The 18,355-nt window shown below is 37.5% G+C and overlaps 1 protein-coding gene and 1 long non-coding RNA gene across 4 annotated transcripts in view; one reads left to right on the top strand and one right to left on the bottom strand.

Moving 5' to 3' along the window:
- Positions 1–18,355, top strand: part of COMMD1 (copper metabolism domain containing 1) — a 274,646-nt gene that overhangs the window by 157,473 nt on the left and 98,818 nt on the right. The window lies entirely within an intron of this gene.
- Positions 11,385–18,355, bottom strand: part of LOC138146874 (uncharacterized) — a 10,420-nt gene continuing 3,449 nt past the window's right edge. The window contains exons 2-3 of the long non-coding RNA XR_011164626.1: positions 11,957–12,042; positions 11,385–11,631 (exon numbers count right to left, since the gene is read on the bottom strand). This is a non-coding gene — a long non-coding RNA (uncharacterized lncRNA). The remainder of the gene's footprint in view (positions 11,632–11,956; positions 12,043–18,355) is intronic.

The following is an 18,355-nucleotide window of genomic DNA, read 5'->3' as shown; positions in this document are numbered from 1 at the left end:
GGTCCTTAAATGTTATCTTGAAGATCTTTGATGTAGGGAAATCCACGACTTCTCAAGGTAGCCCATCCCACTTTGGAATAGCTCTGATTATTAAGAAGTTTTCCTTTACATTAAGCCTGAAACTGCCATTCTGCAATGCCCACCTAATTCTGCTCTCTGGAGCCACACAGAGCAAACCTAATCCTCCCTCCAAGTGACCATCCTTCAGAATGCTTGAAGACTCATGTTCTCTAACCCAGACTGAACCTACTTGGTGTCTGAATCAATCTTTCTTTGGCATGGACTTGAGATCCTTCACCATCCCGAGACAGTGTATAGCTTATTGATATCCTTCCTCTTTACCTGTGCCCATCATCCTCTTCCCTCTTATCTTCATTAGATTGCTATCACTGACATCCCTACCATCTCTCTAATCTTTAATCTCTCCCTACTGGTTCCTTCCTTGCTACCTACAAACATCGATATATCTTCCCTAACCTTAAAAAGCCTAGACCCCACCATCCCTAGTAACTATCATTCTACTTGCTTTTCTCCATTCTCTAATTTTTTTAAAATTATAAATAGGTGTCCCTATTTCTACTTTTCCTCCTCCCTTTTAAATTCCCTGTAGTCTAGCTTCAGATCTCATCATTCAACTGAAATAGTTCTTTTCAAAGTTACCAGTGTTTAAGTACCAAACCCAATAGGCTTTCATTCTTCTTGACCTCTAACAGCAGGTGATAAGTTGATCACCTTCTGATTTTTCTCTTTTTTTATGCCATTGCTTTCTTTGGGTTTCCCTTCTACCTAACTGGCCAACCATTCCCATTCTTCTTTGCTGGACCTTCATCCATGTCATGTCTACTAACTGTGGGTGTCTTTTTAGTTTGATTCAGTTATCTGAACTGAATCATCTGCTGATGATTCTCAGATTTCTGTGGCAATCCCAACTCTAGTCTCATTTCAAACTCAATATGTCCAAAACATAACTCATTATCTCTACCCCACCCCGCAAAAGTTCCTCTCTCCTATTCTGAACTTTCCTATTCCTTTTGAAGGGATCACCATCCTTCTAGTCTCTTTGTTTTGTAACCTTTTTGTCATCCTTAGCTCCTACCTCTTACTCACCCCGTAGCCAGTCTTTTCCTTTTTACCTCCACATTTCTTCTATACTTTCCCTTCTACTCTCCATTCATACAGCCATAGCTTTAGCCCTCCTTGCTTCTTACCTGTACTATTCTAATTGCTTCATAATTTTGGTCTCCCTGTCTCAATTCCATCTCCCACCCTGCCTCCATTACATCTTTTATATAGCTGCCAAAGTGGTTTTCCTGAAGTGAAAATCTGACCATGTCACCCCCTATTTGATAAACACCAGTGGCTCCCTGATACCTCAAGGATCAAACAAAAACTTTTTCTTCAACACTTAAAGCTGTTCCCAGCTTTCCCTTTCATATCTTTCCGATCTTCTTATCCACTATTCTTCTTCCTGTGATCCATCCTACCTGGCCTATTTATTGTTCTCCACATACAGCATACATTTCTTGTCTCTGGACTTTTACACTAGTGTTTCCCTCCCTTCCCCCATCCCTGAAATGCTCTTCCTCCTCACCTCTAGCTCTTAGAATCCCTGACTTCCTTCAAGACTCAGCTCAGATGCTGCCTTCTGCAGGAGTCCTTTCCTCATCCCTGAAGATCTAGTACCTTCTCCTCTAAGTCTGTCTTTCATCTACTCTGCATCGTGCTGACTCCCCCATTAGGACAGAAACTCTTTGAGGACAGGAACTGTCAGTTTTTTTTTTCATAACCACAGCACAGTGCCTGGCCCATAGTAAGCCTTAATAAATGTTAGTCGATTGGTTGATTAATTAATTTTATTAGTCACCTTTCTGTGTCATAACAAGGTCTAAGATTTTTCTACCTTCACAGTTTCAGATAACCTGGCAATTGATCACCAGTACATTCACTCACAATTATGTCTCCTCTAATGTATATTTTTTTCTATGGATACTTGGCCAGGATTAGTTGTTCTTTTCATTTTTTCTTTACCTGCACCTGTTAAATAGCATAAATAATGTTTTGTGTTCCTATAGCAATATTTACTTTTACAAAACCTTTTCACATCTATTTAGCATTATTGTATCAACAGCAAGTCAGTAGAATACGTGGGACCATGACCATTTAATAGATCAGGCCTGACAGGTCCAGCTATGTAGCAGAAATACTGGTACTAGTAAAAGGAACTTGGGTTTATATTGTTTTACAATAACTGGTTTACAATAATCCTGTGAGATAGGTAGTACAAGTATCAATTTTAGTATTTTACAGATTAGGAAACTTAGTCTGTGAGAGAATAGGTAACTTGCCCTGGGTTACACAGCTAGTCAGTTTAAGAGCTGGAAGTCTCTCTTGACACCAAGTCCTGTGTTGTTGGGTTTTGTTTTGTTTTTTTCCTAATATATCATGCAGTTTCTTAAAAGGCTTTTTGTGAGTCTTAAAAGTCTCAAAAGACTTTTTGTTAAAGAGCCACCCCCAACAATTCATACCCTTAAAGCATCTTATAATTTACAAAGCACTTTCATACCAGCAACTCGCTGGGTAGATTATCCTCCTTATGTTACATATGAGTAAGCTGTAGCTGAGGAAGCTTGCCCAGCGTACTTGAATGTCAGAGGCAGCAATCTATCCTAGCACTCAAATACTTTTCAAAGTGAGATAATTTTCAAATGAGGTAATATTTTTTTTAAAGTACCCAGTACATGCCTGGCACATAGTAGGCACTATATAAGTATGCATTTATTCTCTTCCCCTTCCCTTTCTCTTAACTTCACTCTACTATTGTTCTAACTAGAGCTCAGTTCTCCGTGACAAATCTAGTTATGTGTTCTTCACTAGGCCAAATAATCAAGGTCTTTTTTCCTGTTGACAAGCTCCATCAACTATTATTCATTGTTCAACTTGGACTTCTGCGTAAGAACTAAATTCTCCTTTTGGGCCCTTCCAGACGAGATCATCAGTTCTGACTTTGGTAGCCATGATGGTGATGAACTCCAATTGACTTTCTAACCAGATCTTTTCTTTTATTAAAGCTTAATTATAAAGGAATAGAATAGGGGGATATTTTTGTTCTAAAACAGGATAACTACATGAATCTGAACCTCTGTTTCACTTTTTTTCTTTTGTGAAAATTTTCTGTAAAAATCAAACACAGAATAACATGAACCTCTTGTACATAATTGAAATTGTTGTAGATATCTTAAATATATATATTCTTTGACATGTGAGCAACAATCAGAATTCAATCAGTTCTTTAAAAAAAGCTATTCATTCTTGAATGGATGCAAATGTAATTTTAAAATACTTTGCCAGTTTTGATTATATAGTATATAAGATCATAAATATTAATTTCCTATTGAGCCAGGTAGGTGGGTAATGGAATTGGAAGTTAGAGCAACAGAAGGCAGGAATTTAGAAAGTAAGAATCAGAGCTAATTATTTCATAACTTCAGGCCACTGTAATAGAAAAAAAAATAGAGTACAGCATTATAATTTTGTATGTTGTCAATTTAAAGGAACTCACACAATTTAACTGATTTTTAATTTCTGATGTTCTCAAGAGCAAATCTGCTGTGTGATAAAGGAATAATATTTATTAGAATAGCTAGTTTGTTTTTATTAAAAGTTCTTTGGGTAAAACTACTAATAGCTCATAATTGGAGACATTAATTTAGGTATTCCTGCACCTCTCTGAATGAGAAGAGGTATTGAATTAGAAAGTGTAACACTGAGTATTAAGGAATTTACATAGTCACTGACCTCTTTTCAGCTTATTTCTAAAGATTTTTGTGAGAGTATTTGGCCATTGCAGTAATGGTTTGTTTACTATTGAAGGAAAGGTTCCTGGGTGGAATTTTTTTTTTTCAGAATTTTACTTTTAAGAGATACCTAGGAGAAAGGCCAGTTGAATTCTTAGATGATATTTATAAAGAAACTGTTCCTCATTTCTTAACTTTGGAGTGAATTTCTGAAAATTCCATAAAAATTCCTTTTTTTTCTTTCTGCAACCTTCTACCTTGACTTCCTGCTTTGACTACCAAGGCAAAGTTGGATTTTTTTTAAACCTACACTATAGCTAGTAATAGGAGGAGAGGGAAAAACATATACAAATGAGTGGTAGTATGAAAATATTCTTTCTGTGGATATTAAATATGGAAATTTGATTATAGCTGGTTCATGTACAATATGACTGACCAATAATGCAAAGTGAGGTTGTATATAGGTGAATCTGTAGATTTTGTGGGTTGATGTGTATGTTGGTGGCTGTATACTTAGATTTATGATGAAAAAAGGAAACCTGAAAGAGACAAAGGAACTTTGGTTCTTTTTATATCTTCCCTTAGTCTTCCTGCAACAAAGATTCAAATAATATAATAGTATCTTATATTTGTTTAATCCTTTTAGCTTTTCAAAGTGTTTCCCTTTTTACTATCTCATTCCTTCTTCATGGTAACCTTATGAAATATATAGAGGAGTTATTTTCTCGGTTTTACAGATAAGGAAACTGATGCCTGGGGAGGTTAAATTACTTAAGATCAAAAAAGTTAATCATATAGTCAAGTAATGTAACTGAGATCATCTGATTCTCAGACTTGTGTTCTTTCTACTGGGTCCTCAGTCAGCAAGTACTCATTTGATGTTTACTATTTCACAAGCACTGTGCTAAGTAGTAGGAATTCCAAGAAAGGCAAAAATAAGATCCTTGCCTTTAAAAAGCTTACATTCTAGTGAGGGAAATAAGAGCAAAAAATTATACACTTAAGATATATACATTGCAAATGCAGGGTAATACCAAAGGGAAGGCATTAACTGTGTTAGAGGGTAGGGAAGAAGGAACAGAATTACACCTGCAGAAGGTGAGACTTGAACTGAATCTTGAGGGAAACCAGGAGGTAGAGGTGAGGAGGGTGAGCATTCTAGGTGTAACAGCTGGTGAAACGGCAGAATTGAGAGATGGAATATGGTGTTCAAGGATCAGCAGAGACCAGTGTCCCTAGATTGTAAAATACCTGGAAGAAAGTGTAAGAAAACTGCAAGAATAGGAAGGAGCAGGTTTTAAAGGACTTTAAAAGCCAAACAGGATTTCATATTTGAACCTAAGGGTAAGAGGGAGCCTCTAGACATAATTGAGCAGGAAGGGTGGCATGGTCAGACCTAAACCTTAGGAAAATCACTTAGACAGCTGAGTATAGGATTGATTGAAGTGAAAAGAGACTTCAAGCATGGAGACCAGCTATTGTATTAGTATAGGCACAAGGCTATGAGAGCCTACAAAAAGATGGTAGCAATGTGAATGAAGAAAATAGGATATACATGAGAGATGTTGTGAGGGTAAAAACAAGAATTGGCAACAGATTGGATGTGTTGGGTGACTGTGAGTGAGAGGTTGAAGGTGATAACTTCTCTTTCCAGCATGGGCAGGATGGTGGTATTTTGACAGGAATGAGTAAGTTTGTACATGTTTTGTACATATTGGGTTTGAAATGTCCGTGGGGCATTCAGATATTAATGTCCAAGAGATAGTTGGCTATGAGAGACTGTAGCTTTTGAGGTTTGGGCTGGATGTAGAGATCATATTAATTATCCTCTGAGATCCTATATCTTAAAGGTAATAAATTGTTCTAAAATAGATTGTACAAAATTTGGGTCCCCAACTTTTCAATCAAATAAAACCAGCCTGTCAGAGATCCTACTTAGTGATTGGGTTTTTATCACCTTTTGATTACCTCAGTTTCTACCTAAAAAGTTCACAAAAGTCTCTGGTATTATTTTCCAGATTTGACTTGTAGAGTTCTATAGAGTTCATACCATAGACTTGTTTAAACGTATTTTACATTTAATAAGTCATTTGGCAGCAACTTCAGGATGTTGCATGGTGATGTATCATTTGTATTTGCATAACACTTTCCTTACATAAGTTAATTAAAAGTGATTACACCTAGCCTCAGAGATGTTGTAGCTTGTCTAAGATCACACATTGAATCAGTGGCAGAGTCATGGATGAAAAAACCCTTCATTTCCTGGCCTTGACTAACATTCTTCATGTTGTCACACTGCCTTCCTGAGGGTAGGACCAAATCGGAATGAAAATCACTTGCCAAATTAAGACATAGCAGAGATTGCGGAGGGAAGTCTGCTCAAGCATTTAGTCATTCTCTTAGTTAGACTTGTGGAATCTTAAAAGTTGTCATGGACCTTCAACAAATTCAGCAACATTTTTTCCCTGAAAATATACATTCCTGTATTTTATTTTATTTTCATGTTGCATAGGAGAATTATAATGAATGGGGAAAACCATGAGAAAGGAGAAAAAAAATAAAACAAAACAGAAAAGAAAATAGTCTACTTTGTTCTTCATTCCAGCTCCTAGGTCTTTCTCTAGATGTGACTAGCATTTTCCATCATGTGTCCTTTGGAATTATTTTATTTAGTTCCTCACATTTCTGAGAAGGGCTAAGTCTATCAAAATCAGTCATTGAACACTGTGGCTGTTAGTGTGTACAATGTTCTCCTGATTCTGTTCCCTTCACTAAGTATCAGTTCATATAAGCCTTTCCAGGTTTCTCTGAAGTCCTCTTATTCATCATTTCTTATAGTACAATAGTATTCCATTACATTCATATACGACAACTTGTTTAGCCATTCCCCTTGATGGGCATTCCCTTGATTTCCAGTTCTTGGCCACCACCAAAAAGCTGCTATAAATATTTTTCAACAATATTTATTTAGTGCCTAATACGTGCTAGGCATTTTGGTAGGAACTAGAGATACAAAGACAAAAAAATGATACAGTATCTGCCCTCAAGGAATTCCATGTACTCAGGGAATACAATATATAAACAAATAAGAAGTATAATATGAGTTAGAGCTGATGGCGGCAAAGGAAAGATCCAGACAAAGTGCTCCAGGGAAACTTGAGGAGTAACCACAATAATATAATAGAAAACAATATCAGAAGATGTCAGAGCTCTGAGGTATGTAGTGCCCAAGTGTACTGCTGATGAAACATGCCTCCCTCAGGTATCAGACACATCCACTTGTTTGATTTTTCCCCACTTAACTGTACTATTTTGTTGCAAAATAATTTTCTGTGGGTTGGGGAGAGTCATTCAGAAGTGAAAGAAAGCTATGTATATTTTTAAAAGGACATTTATTTCAAAAAATAAAATTTCAGCTGAGGACATGAGGGGAGGCTTCTAAAAGGAGGTGATATTTGCTTTGAACGTTGAAAGAGAAGTATTATGTTAGGTAGAATTAAGAAGGGAATGTAATCCAAGTCTACACAAATGCCCAGAAGTACGTCAAACTGGGAGAACAGATACAGTGCTGTTTAACTGAAACTGAAAGTATGTGAGGGAGGATCTTCACTATCAGGTAGGCTAAGATTAATATATTTTATCCTAAATGCAATAGGGAACCACTGAAGGATTTATGACTAGGGAACAGACATGGTCAGCCTTATACATTAGGAAGAATATTTTGTCAGCATCATTAAGAACAGTTTGGAGACGGGAGACAACAGAGGCAGAAAGGCCAATCTGGGGTATCATATTGGACTAGGTAAGAGACAGTAAGGGCTTGAACTAGCATGGGGGCACCTGAATAGAGATTTTTATGAGAGTGCCCAGAGTCCTATTCCAGTGTCTTACTTTGATGTGGAAGTAACCCTGACTTCTCAAAATCTGAAGCAGTGGAGCACAATCTCTGTTGGATCCTATTTAATCTGCAGAGACCATGACATGAGGACTAGATTTTCTTTCCAGTGCCCAGCATGACTAAATACTGAGAAGCTCATTCCCAGTAGGTTGGCCACTTAGTTATGAATTCTTTGGCTATGGCAACCAAAGAAATAAAAGAAAAATACAAAATGTCTCACCTGTATGCAGCTCTTTGAAGGTAGCAGGATTGTGGGAAAAGGAGGAATAAGCTGAAAAGAAACTGTTTCCAGACTGTCTATAAACACTAATCTAACTGTTGATTCTATAAATGTGAGACATTTATTTAGTGGTTATACAAGTAGAGGAACTGAATAATATCTTCATATTCCATTATAACTGAAACCAAGTCAAATTGATAAGCATTTGTTAAACACACACTAGTGTACTAAAAACTGGGGATACAAAGAAGACAGAATCATAGTCCCTGCCCTCAAGGAACTTATATTCCAATGGTGGAGACATCATATAAACAACTAGGTAGATTATAAGACATGTACAGAGTGCATCAATAGGACCCTGAGAGGGGAAGGCATTAACAGCTGGTAGACCCAAAGGCCTCCTGGAATAGGTGGGATTTGATCTGAGTCTTAAGAAAGTCAAAACTAAGAAGTGAGGAGGGAGAGTGTTCTAGGTATGGAGGACAGTCAGAGCAAAGGCATGGAGTGTCATATTCAGAGAACTGCAGGGTAGGCTAGGGTAGCTGGATTGTAGATAGAATTACTGTTCAGTCATGTCAGTCATGTCTGACTCTTTTTGACCCCAGGTTTGCCATTTCTTTAACAGAGGCAGGCAGGGTTAAGCAACTTGCCCAGGGTCACACAGCTAGTACATGTCTGAGGTCGGACTTGAACTCAGGTTTTCTTGACTCCAGGTGAGCACTCCATCTACTGCCACACCTACTTGCCCTGTTGATTGAACACCTGGGTAGAGTGTGTTCAAGGAAGATTAGTACTTCTGGTGTGAGGGCTGCCAAGCCCATTTCAGGGTTGCTTTCCACCTTTGATGTGTGTATATCTTATTCACCCAGCTCTTATCTGTGGCTCCAGGAAGCTGTAGCATACACAGTGGCCACACCCTGATAAACCATTTTGGCAGGTGGGCCAAACCAGGTTGAGGTTAACTCACCCTTCAGTGAGGTAGAGAGATGTCTGCCCCAAGCATATGAAGATTCCCCCTGGCAGAATGGACAAATGAGAACAATGTGTTCCAGTGACTGGGAAGGCAGCTGAAGCAGGTGCTGTGGAGTGCATTGAGCGTGTCTGGACATTGAAAATGTCTGTGTCATTTATTGCATCCTGAGCCATCACCAGTTATCTTGACTTTGTCTTACCACTAAACTCCAGTGACTCTGGAAGAAAGAGTGGGGCTAATGAGTTCCCACAACTCTGCCTCACTTGAATCCAGTTTATACACAAACCAAAAGACATCACTCATGCCATTTTACCTACCTTGAAGTCCTGTGGTGACAGATAAGTGATGAAGTAGCAAGTGCAGATACACTGGGAGCTGTAGTCACAACATTGCAAACAGGTGGCCCAGGCCATAGAGTCATCTTCTGACTGGACTGAAGTAGCAGTAGAATTTGGAAGTTACATAGGTGTCTGAGCAGCCTTTTTTAAAGACCACACTGCTCACCTCCTGGTGTGAGGAAGGGGCTAGAAAAGATGCCCTAAAAATTGTCTGCTTCACCCAGCCCTGACCTGCTTACTGCAGTAGGTGGGGATCCCACCTTGTGGGTGAAACACAAAAAAATGTATAAAAACTTTTGCAAAGATGACTCTACTCAGCATCAGTACTCAGAATGTATACATGCTTATGGACTACGAGAAATCCAGTAGACCTGAAAGACTAACAGTTCTTGTTGCAAGAGAACTCAGCAGGTATCACATCCAAATAGTAGCCCTGAGTGAAACAAGGCTGGCAAATGAAGGCTAGCTTACCGAAGTTGGAGCTGGATACGTGTTTTTCTGGAGCTGCTGCCCTGAAGGGGAGCACTGTGAAGCTGGTGTAGGTTTTGTAATAAAAACTAACTTTGTCAACAAGCTTGTATGCCTACCAAAAGGAGTGAAGGAGAGACTCATGATAATGCAATTGTCAGTTGTAAGAAAATGCCATGCCACCATCATCAGTGCCTATGCTCCCATCATGACAAACCCTGATGAAGTCAAAGAGAATTTTATGAGAACTTGGAGACCTTCATCATCAATGTGCCAAAAAAGGACAAGCTTATAATTCTGACTTTAATGCCTGAGTAGGCTCAGACGACCAGGCATTAGAGGAAGTCCTTGGGAGGAATGGAACTGAAAACAGCAATGGTCACTTACTACTGAAGATTTGTGTATCTCATGACCTTTTCTCACCAACACTGTCTTCCATTTACTCAAATGCAGCAAAACTTCATGGAAGCACCCTTGCAGCAAACATTGACATTAAATAGATTGTCATTGTAAGAAAAGACAGATGGGATATGGGTGACAAAGGTGATGTGTGGCACAGAGTGCTGGACTGATCATAGACTTATCCTCTCCAAGCTAAATATTTGCATTCAACAAAAGCAGCAACCCCAAGGCAAGACGACTACCAGAAGACTTAATGCTAACAGATTAGAGTGCTTTTCTGAGTGGAAAGAGTTCCTTGCTAACTTGGAAGAAAAGCTGAGCCAACACATGGTTGGCAACAGTGGAGTAGAAAAGGAGTGGGCAGCTTTCAGAGATTTTGTGTTAGCACCAGAATTTATGCATATGGGCCAGAATATTCACAAACATCAACACTGGTTTGACAAAAATGATGGGGAAATTCAGAAGCTGCTAAACAAAAAAATGAGAACTCCACAGAATAGTTCATCCAGCTGTAAGAAGGCAGCAAGCATTTGACTCTGTCAAAAGTAAAGTGCAAGTGAAGCTCAGAGAAATGCAAACTTCTTGGTCAGTAAGAAAGCAGATGAAATTCAGTTTTATGCTGATAGTAAAAATCCAAAGCACTTTTACTGAAATCTATTTATGGGCCAAAGACATGTGGCACATTTCAACTACTCAGTGCTGATGGAGCCACATTGATTAGTGATAAGGACATGATCCTGAAGAGATGGAATGAACACTTTTTCATAGTGTTCTCAACAGACCATCATCAATCAGTGCTGAAGCCATTGATCACATATACTCCAGGTTGAAGTCTATCCCTTTCTAGCTGAACTCCCAACTGAAGAAGAGGTTTTGAATGCCATTAGGCTTCTCTCATGTGGCAAAGCACCTGGTGCTGATTCTATTCCAGCTGAGATTTACAAGAAAGGGAGTCCACTGGTCATTTAAAGGCTGACTGAAATTTTCCAGGTTATATGAGAAGAGGCAGTTATTCCCCAGGAGCCCAAGGATGCCTCCATTGTCCATCTCTATAAAGGTAAAAGAAATAGATTGTCCTGTGACAATCATGGGGGAGAGAGAAAGGGGAAAACTCTCTCTTAGTCATTGTTGGCAGGATTCTTGCCAGAATTCTCCTTAATAGGCTGTTCCTTCACCTGGAAGATGGTCATCTACCTGAGAGTCAGTGTGGCTTCAGGAAGGGCTGAGGAATGATCAGTGTAGTGTTTGCTGCCCAACAACTCCAGGAAAAATGCTAGGAGCAGAACAGAGGTTTGTACATAATATTTATTGTTCTGACCAAGGCCTTTGATATTGTCAGTTGTGAGGGCTTGTGGAAAATTTTATTGCCTCTAGAAGTTCATCAGTATTGTATTTCAGTTTCATAATAGCATGCTTGCCCAGGTTCTGGATAATGAATAATGCTCTCATACTTTCCCAGTCATCAATGAAGTGAAGCAGGGCTGTATACTTGCTCCTATGTTTTTTAGCATGATGTTTTTAGCAATGTTGTCAGACACCTTCAACAAGGACAAAAAATGGCATCAAGGTCAGCTGCTGTACTGATAGTAAATTATTTAACTTGAAAAGGCTGCAAGGTAAGATTAAAGTAGAAGGAGAATGGGTCCATGATTTTGTGTTCACAGATGTTTGTGCACTCAGTGCATCCTATGAGGCTGAGATGCAACAAAGTATGGATAGATTCTCTGCTGCTTATATTAATTTTTACCTAACAACACCAAGAAAATAGTGATTTTCTACCATCCAGCACCACACTATCCATACATAAAACCATCAGTTACAGCAAATGGGGAAATTTTGAATGCTGTGGATAAGTTCACCTACCTGGGCAGCATACTTTCCAGGGATGTACACATAGATGATGAGGTTGATGTATGCATTACCAGGGCTAGCTCAGTGTTTGGGAGACTCTGAAAGAAAGTGTGGGAAAGAAGAAGTATTAGGCTGCCCACCAAAGTGAAGGTCTACAGAGCTGTTATACTGATTTCATTGTTGTATATCTGTGAAACCTGGACAATCTACCAGTGCCATGTCAGGAAACTGAATTGCTTGCATTTGAATTCTTAGGAAGATTCTGAAGATCACCTGGCAAGATGAGGTACCAGATAGTAAGATCCTTTCTCCAGCTGGACTGCCAGGCATTTACATCCTACCGTAGAGAGTACATCTCTGATTGGCCAGCCACAGTAGAATGCCAAATGTATGTTTACCTAAGAGACTATTTTATGGAGAACTCACCCAAGGCAAATGCTCAGATGGAGGTCATGAGAAATGATACAAGGACACTTTCAAGGTTTCTCTGAAGAACTTTGTAATCAATTGCATGATATGGGAGATACTTGCAAAGGACCATCCAGCGTGTCATCCCCACAGCTCCAATTGTTCATGTGGACTATTTGTGCCTGACCTGTGGTAGAGCCTTCTGAGCTCATATTGGTCTGATCAGCCATAGTTAGATAAACTGTACCTTGACCCTGACATAGTGATATCATTTTGGCTCATTTTGAGAATGAGGAACAACAGCCAATCAGATTGAATAGAGGTGATCAAACTATAAGAAGGCTGGAAAGGTAGGAAAAAGCTAGGTTATGAAGAGCTTTAAATGTCAAATGAAGGTATTTATATTTTATCTGGAAGGTAATAAGGAGTGAATGGAGCTTATTTAGTAGGAGGTGACTTAGTCAGACCTTTGTTTTCTAAAAATCATTTTGGGGGCTGAGTTGAGCATGGTTTGGAGTGGAGAGGGACTTGAGGCAGGGAGATGAGTCATAAGCTTCTACAGTAGTCTAAATGAGAAGTGATGAGGGCCTGTACTAGGATTGTGACTGTCTGAATTAAGAGAAGTGGATTTACATGAGATATAGATAGAAATGATAAGCTTTGGCAAGAAATCAAATTATGGGGATTGAATGTTTGTAAAGATGTATACTAACTAGGTTGTGATCCTGAGGGCAGCAATGGGCAGCAAAAAGAAGATTAGTTCTTTTTAGTCATGTTGAGTTAGAAATGCTTATAGAAAATCCTTTTGAAGATGTCCAAAAAGCAGCTTGTTAAGTCAGGCTCAATAGAGAAACAAGGACTTGATTTATAGGTCTGGGAATCATCAGCATAGAGCTGAAACCATGGAAGATGATGAAATCACCAAGTGAGGTAATATAGAGGGAGAAGGAGAAAGATCCTAGATGAGAGCCTTGAAAGATATCTACAGTTAATGTCCATGACATGGATGAAGAAGCAAACAAAGATACTGAGAAGGAGCAGTGGGACAGATAGGAGGGGAATCAGTAGAAAGAAGTCTTTTGAAAACCTGATCAAGAAGGAGATTATCAACAATGTCAAATTCTGCACAAAGGTCAAGAAGGATAAATATTGAGAAAATGTCATTTGATCTGGCACTTAAGAGATTATTGGTAATTTTGGTTACCAATAAGTTGAATGATAAGGTCTGAAGCCAGATTGCAAAAGGTGTAGAAGAGAATGAGAGGAGAATTGGAGGCACTTTGTGTAGACCATTTTCTCAAGAAATTTAGCCAGGAAGTAGAAGAGAAATATAGGACAACAGGGAAGGTAGGATTGAGTGAGGTGTTTTTGTTTTTTAAAATAGGATAGGGGAGACATGAGCATATTTATAGAAAGCAAGAAAGGAGCCAGTAGATAGGAATCGCTTGAAGATAAACTAGTGGGGATGACAGAGAAAGCAATTTGCTGGAGAAGTCAAGAGTGGATAGATTGAATTTGTAAAAGAATAGTTAAATGAGTTACAGGAAAAAATAGTAAAACTATACTAGTAGGGGACATCAACTTTCCTTTTTCAGAAATCTAACCACAAAATAAACAAGAAAGAAGTTAAAGAGATGAATAGAATTTTAGAAAAGTTAGGTAAGATAAACCTAGAGAAAATTGAATGGGAATAGGAAGGAATATACCTTCTTCTCAATCTTACACAATGCCTACCCAAAAGTTGACCATGTAATCAGGACATAAAAACCTCACAATGAAAAGCAGAAATTTTATTTTATTGCTATAGCAATAAGAGGAAAAAAAATTGAAGGAATTAGAATAGGCAGTGAGGAAACAAATTTTCACTCTTTGTAGATGATATGATGATATATTTGGAGAATTCTAGAGAATCAACTAAAAATCTAGTTGGAATATTTAAGAACTTTAGCAAAGTAGCGAGATATAACATAAACCCACACAAATCATCAGCAATTCTATGTACTACCAACAAAACCCAGCAGGAAGAGATAGAAAGAGAAATTCCATTTAAAATAATTATAGACAATATAAAATACTTCGGAATCTACCTTCAAAGACAAACCCAGTAACTATATGAATACAGTTACAAAACACTTTTCACAGAAATAAAGTCAGATCTGAACAAATGGAAAAATGTTAATTGCTCACAGGTAGGCTGAGCCAATGTAATAAAATGGCATCTCTACCTAAATTAATTTACATATTCAGCACCATACAAAATGACCAAAAGTTATTTTATAGAGCTAGAAAAAGTAATAGCAGAATTCATCTGGAAGAACAAAACATCAAGAATATCCAGTGAATTAATGAAAAAAAAAATGTGAAGGAAAGTAGCCTAGTTATAGCAGATGTCAAATTGTATTCTAAAGCAGTAATCATCAAAATTATCTGGCACTAGCTAAGAGATAGAGTGGTGGATCAGTGGAATAGATTGGCTACACAATACAGAGTAGGTAATGACCATAGTAATAAAGTGATTGATAAACACAAAGTTTGGGGGATAAAACAGTTTGGGGGATAAGAACTCACTATTTGACAAAAATTGCTGGGAAAACTAATTTGGCAGAAACTAGTTATAGACTAACCTCCCATACCATCTACCAAGATAAGGTCAAAATGGGTACATGATTTAGACAGAAAGAGTAATGGCATAAACAAATCAGGAGAGCATTGAATAGTTTGCCTATCAGATCTTATGATAAGGAACCAAACAAGAGACAGAAAACATTACAAAATATAAAATGGTTAGTTTTAACTGCATTAAATTACAAAGGTTTTTCACTAATAAAACCAATGTAGCCAAGATTAGAAGAAAAGCAGAAAAATGGGGAAGAGAGGGAGGATTTTTAAAAAAATTTTTAGTTTACAACATTCATTTCCACAAGATTTTGAGTTACAGATTTTCTCCCCGTCTTTCCCCAATTCACCACCCTAAAACAGCAATTCCATTGAATACCCCTTCCCCAATCTCCTATATCCTCCCCCATCCCCTCTCTGACTTTCCAGTAGGGTAAGATGGATCTCCATACCCCAGTAGGGGTGATTTTTTTTTACAAGTTTTTCTGATAAAAGCCTCCATAACTATATAGAAAACTGAGTCAAATTTATAATAAGAATACAAGACATTCCCCAGATGAAAAAATAAAAACTACCTATAGTCATATGAAAAAAATTATAAATCATTATTGATTAAAGAAATGCAAATTAAAACAACTCTGAGGTACTACCTCACATCTCTCAGATTGACTAATATGACAAAAGGAAAATGACAAATATTAGATGGGAATTGTGAAAAATTGGGACACTAAAGCACTGTCGGTGGAGTTGTAAACTGATCCAACCATTCTGGAGGGCAATTTGGAACTATGCTAAAAGGGTTATAAAACTATGAATACTCTTTGACTAAGCAATGGCACTAATAGGTCTGTATCCCAAAGAGATTTTTTTTTAAATGGAAAAGGACCTTTTTGTAAAAAAATATTCGTAGCAACTCTTTTTGTGGTGGCAAAAACATGGGAAATCAAGGGGATGCCCATCAACTGAGGAATGGCTGAACAAGTTGTGGTATATGATTGTGATGGAATACTATCGTGCTATAAGAAATAACAAGCAGGATGCTTTCGGAAAAATGTAGAAAGACTTAATATGAACTGATTCAAAATGGCATGAGGACACCCAGGAGAACCTTGTATACAACAATATTGTATGGTGATCGACTGTGAATTAGTTAACTATTCTCAGCAATACAAAGCCAAAACAAGGCCAAAGAACTAATGATGAAAAATGCTTTCCACCTCCAGAGAAAAAACTGATGACGCCTGAATGCTGATTTAAGCATGTTATTTTTTACTTTTTTGGGTGGCAGAGGGAGAGGTCTGTATTTTCTTTCACAACATGACTAATAAGGAAATATGTTTTTCATGACAGCACATTTATAACCTATATAAAAGTGCTTACCATCTTAGGGGAGGAAGAGAGAATTTGGAACTCAAAATTTTTAAAAATGGATATTAAAATGATTTTACATATAATAAGAAGAAACTAGATGTAAAAAATAAGAAAAAGAGGGAATAGGATGAATGATGCCTGCAGAAGGTTTGGCTTTGTCAGGAAGGGCCCCCTTTTCATCCAGTACCAGAGTGTAGTAGTATGTAACAGAAAGAAATGTCTGAGTGATATGAGATGAGGAGGAGGAGGGAAGCCAGAAAACAAATGGAAGCTGAAATCAGTAGAAGGATGCCTCATAGTTTTTTCTTGGAAAGGCAAGGAAAGGAATTGGTAGAGTTAGGTTGGGTAGCTCTGTGGCATAGTAGATAGAATGCTAGGCCTGAAGTCAGGAAGACTCATCTTCCTGGTTCAAATCTGGCCTTAGACACTTACTAGCTTTGTGACCCAGGGTAAGTCATTTAATCTTGTTTACCTCAGTTTCCTCATCTATAAAATGAATTGGAGAAGGAAATGACAAACCATTCCAGCGTCTTTGCCAAGAAACCCCAAATGAGGATATGAAGAGTTGGACATGACTGAAAAATGACTGAACAACAACAAAAATAACAAAGAATTGGGTTTTATCATACATCCAAAGACAGCAAAAAAACAAAAACTTTCATAAGTCACTTAGAGTTATAAGCATTTGCAAAATGACCAAAAAGAAGATATGTATAGGCTATTGCAAGATATATTGCAGAGGATGATAAAAGAGTAATTCTATGTAGACTTCAATAAAACCCTCAGATTAAGTCAAAATAGACTTAAATAATCATTGACTTCAGTTCAAGATGAGCACAATGGAGAATGAAGACAATATGTTGGGGAAAAAATTATTCATATGTAAGAAATAAGAAAGACCAAAGCATATAGAATATTCTAGAGTCTTATATCCCTGTAGTATGAAAGCTTTCTTTAGGAAGAGAGTCAAGAAGCACTGTACATGGCAAGCCCTAACTAACATCACAGAAAGTCAAACTGATTATATTTTAATAGACTAGCAATGACTGGTTCCTAATGTGGGAATGATTTTTGAATCAATTCTTCTTGAATAACTAATTCAATAGAACAAAGATAAAAATTGATATCAGATTATAAGAAGAATAAATATGAGACATTCTAAAAATGACATACCTATATGATATACAATTTAACTAAGGTGGTTCACCATGTAAAATGGATAAAAGAACAAATATTAATGTACAGTTACCATTTCCTAAAGAAGTTTGACCAATATAAATCAATTGCTATAAGAAGGAGAGCAAAAGAGCCTAAAGAAAATACCTGATCTCCATTTCAGTCAGCTAGATTTGGCAACCAAGAGGAATACAGATTTAAAAATCTAATTTTATTTATATAACCCTAAGGAAAATGGTGGAAGATCTTATTACTTCATAACATAGTGAGAACTAGTGGAGGACAAACTAAATTCATAGAAGATTTGGTTTGAGACTAGATCATCCTGAGGACATTTAGTGATGAAACTGGAAGGACAATAAACAAGAAAAATTTCTATAACAAATTATTTTTTCTATAAATGAGCACAGAGCAATTACATTTGGACTCTAATGTTGCAATTCTTTACGTACTGTGTTAGTGAGCAGTATGCCAATAAAGAAAACAAATATGAGAAGATCTTCTGCACTAGGCCAAGAATACAGAGAAGTCCCTGATTTATGCTTAGTGACACAGCTGTGGAGGAATTGAAGCATTGATTCACAAAGATATTTGCAATCTAGGGAATATTCCCAAAGAGGATATCCTCTGGTTGATTAAGGTAGAATGAAAGTAAAATTCATGGAAGTTGAGGGTGGTTGATGAATTTGGAGTCGAGTGTTAGAAATGATGTCATTTAAAATATTGGATTCTCCAAAGTCAGATTTGTGTGAAAAAGACTTATCTAAGTACTGAAGTCATTGAGAAAGGAGAAAGAGAGAGAGAGAGAGAGAGAGAGAGAGAGAGAGAGAGAGAGAGAGA

This window comes from Petaurus breviceps, unplaced genomic scaffold, assembly GCF_028583685.1.
Source record: "Petaurus breviceps papuanus isolate PSGF00001 unplaced genomic scaffold, PetGlider_PUasm1.0 90775, whole genome shotgun sequence".
Taxonomy (NCBI): Eukaryota; Metazoa; Chordata; class Mammalia; order Diprotodontia; family Petauridae; genus Petaurus; species Petaurus breviceps.
The sequence above is the reverse complement of the archived record's forward strand: the minus strand, read 5'-3'. Positions and strand labels throughout refer to the sequence as shown.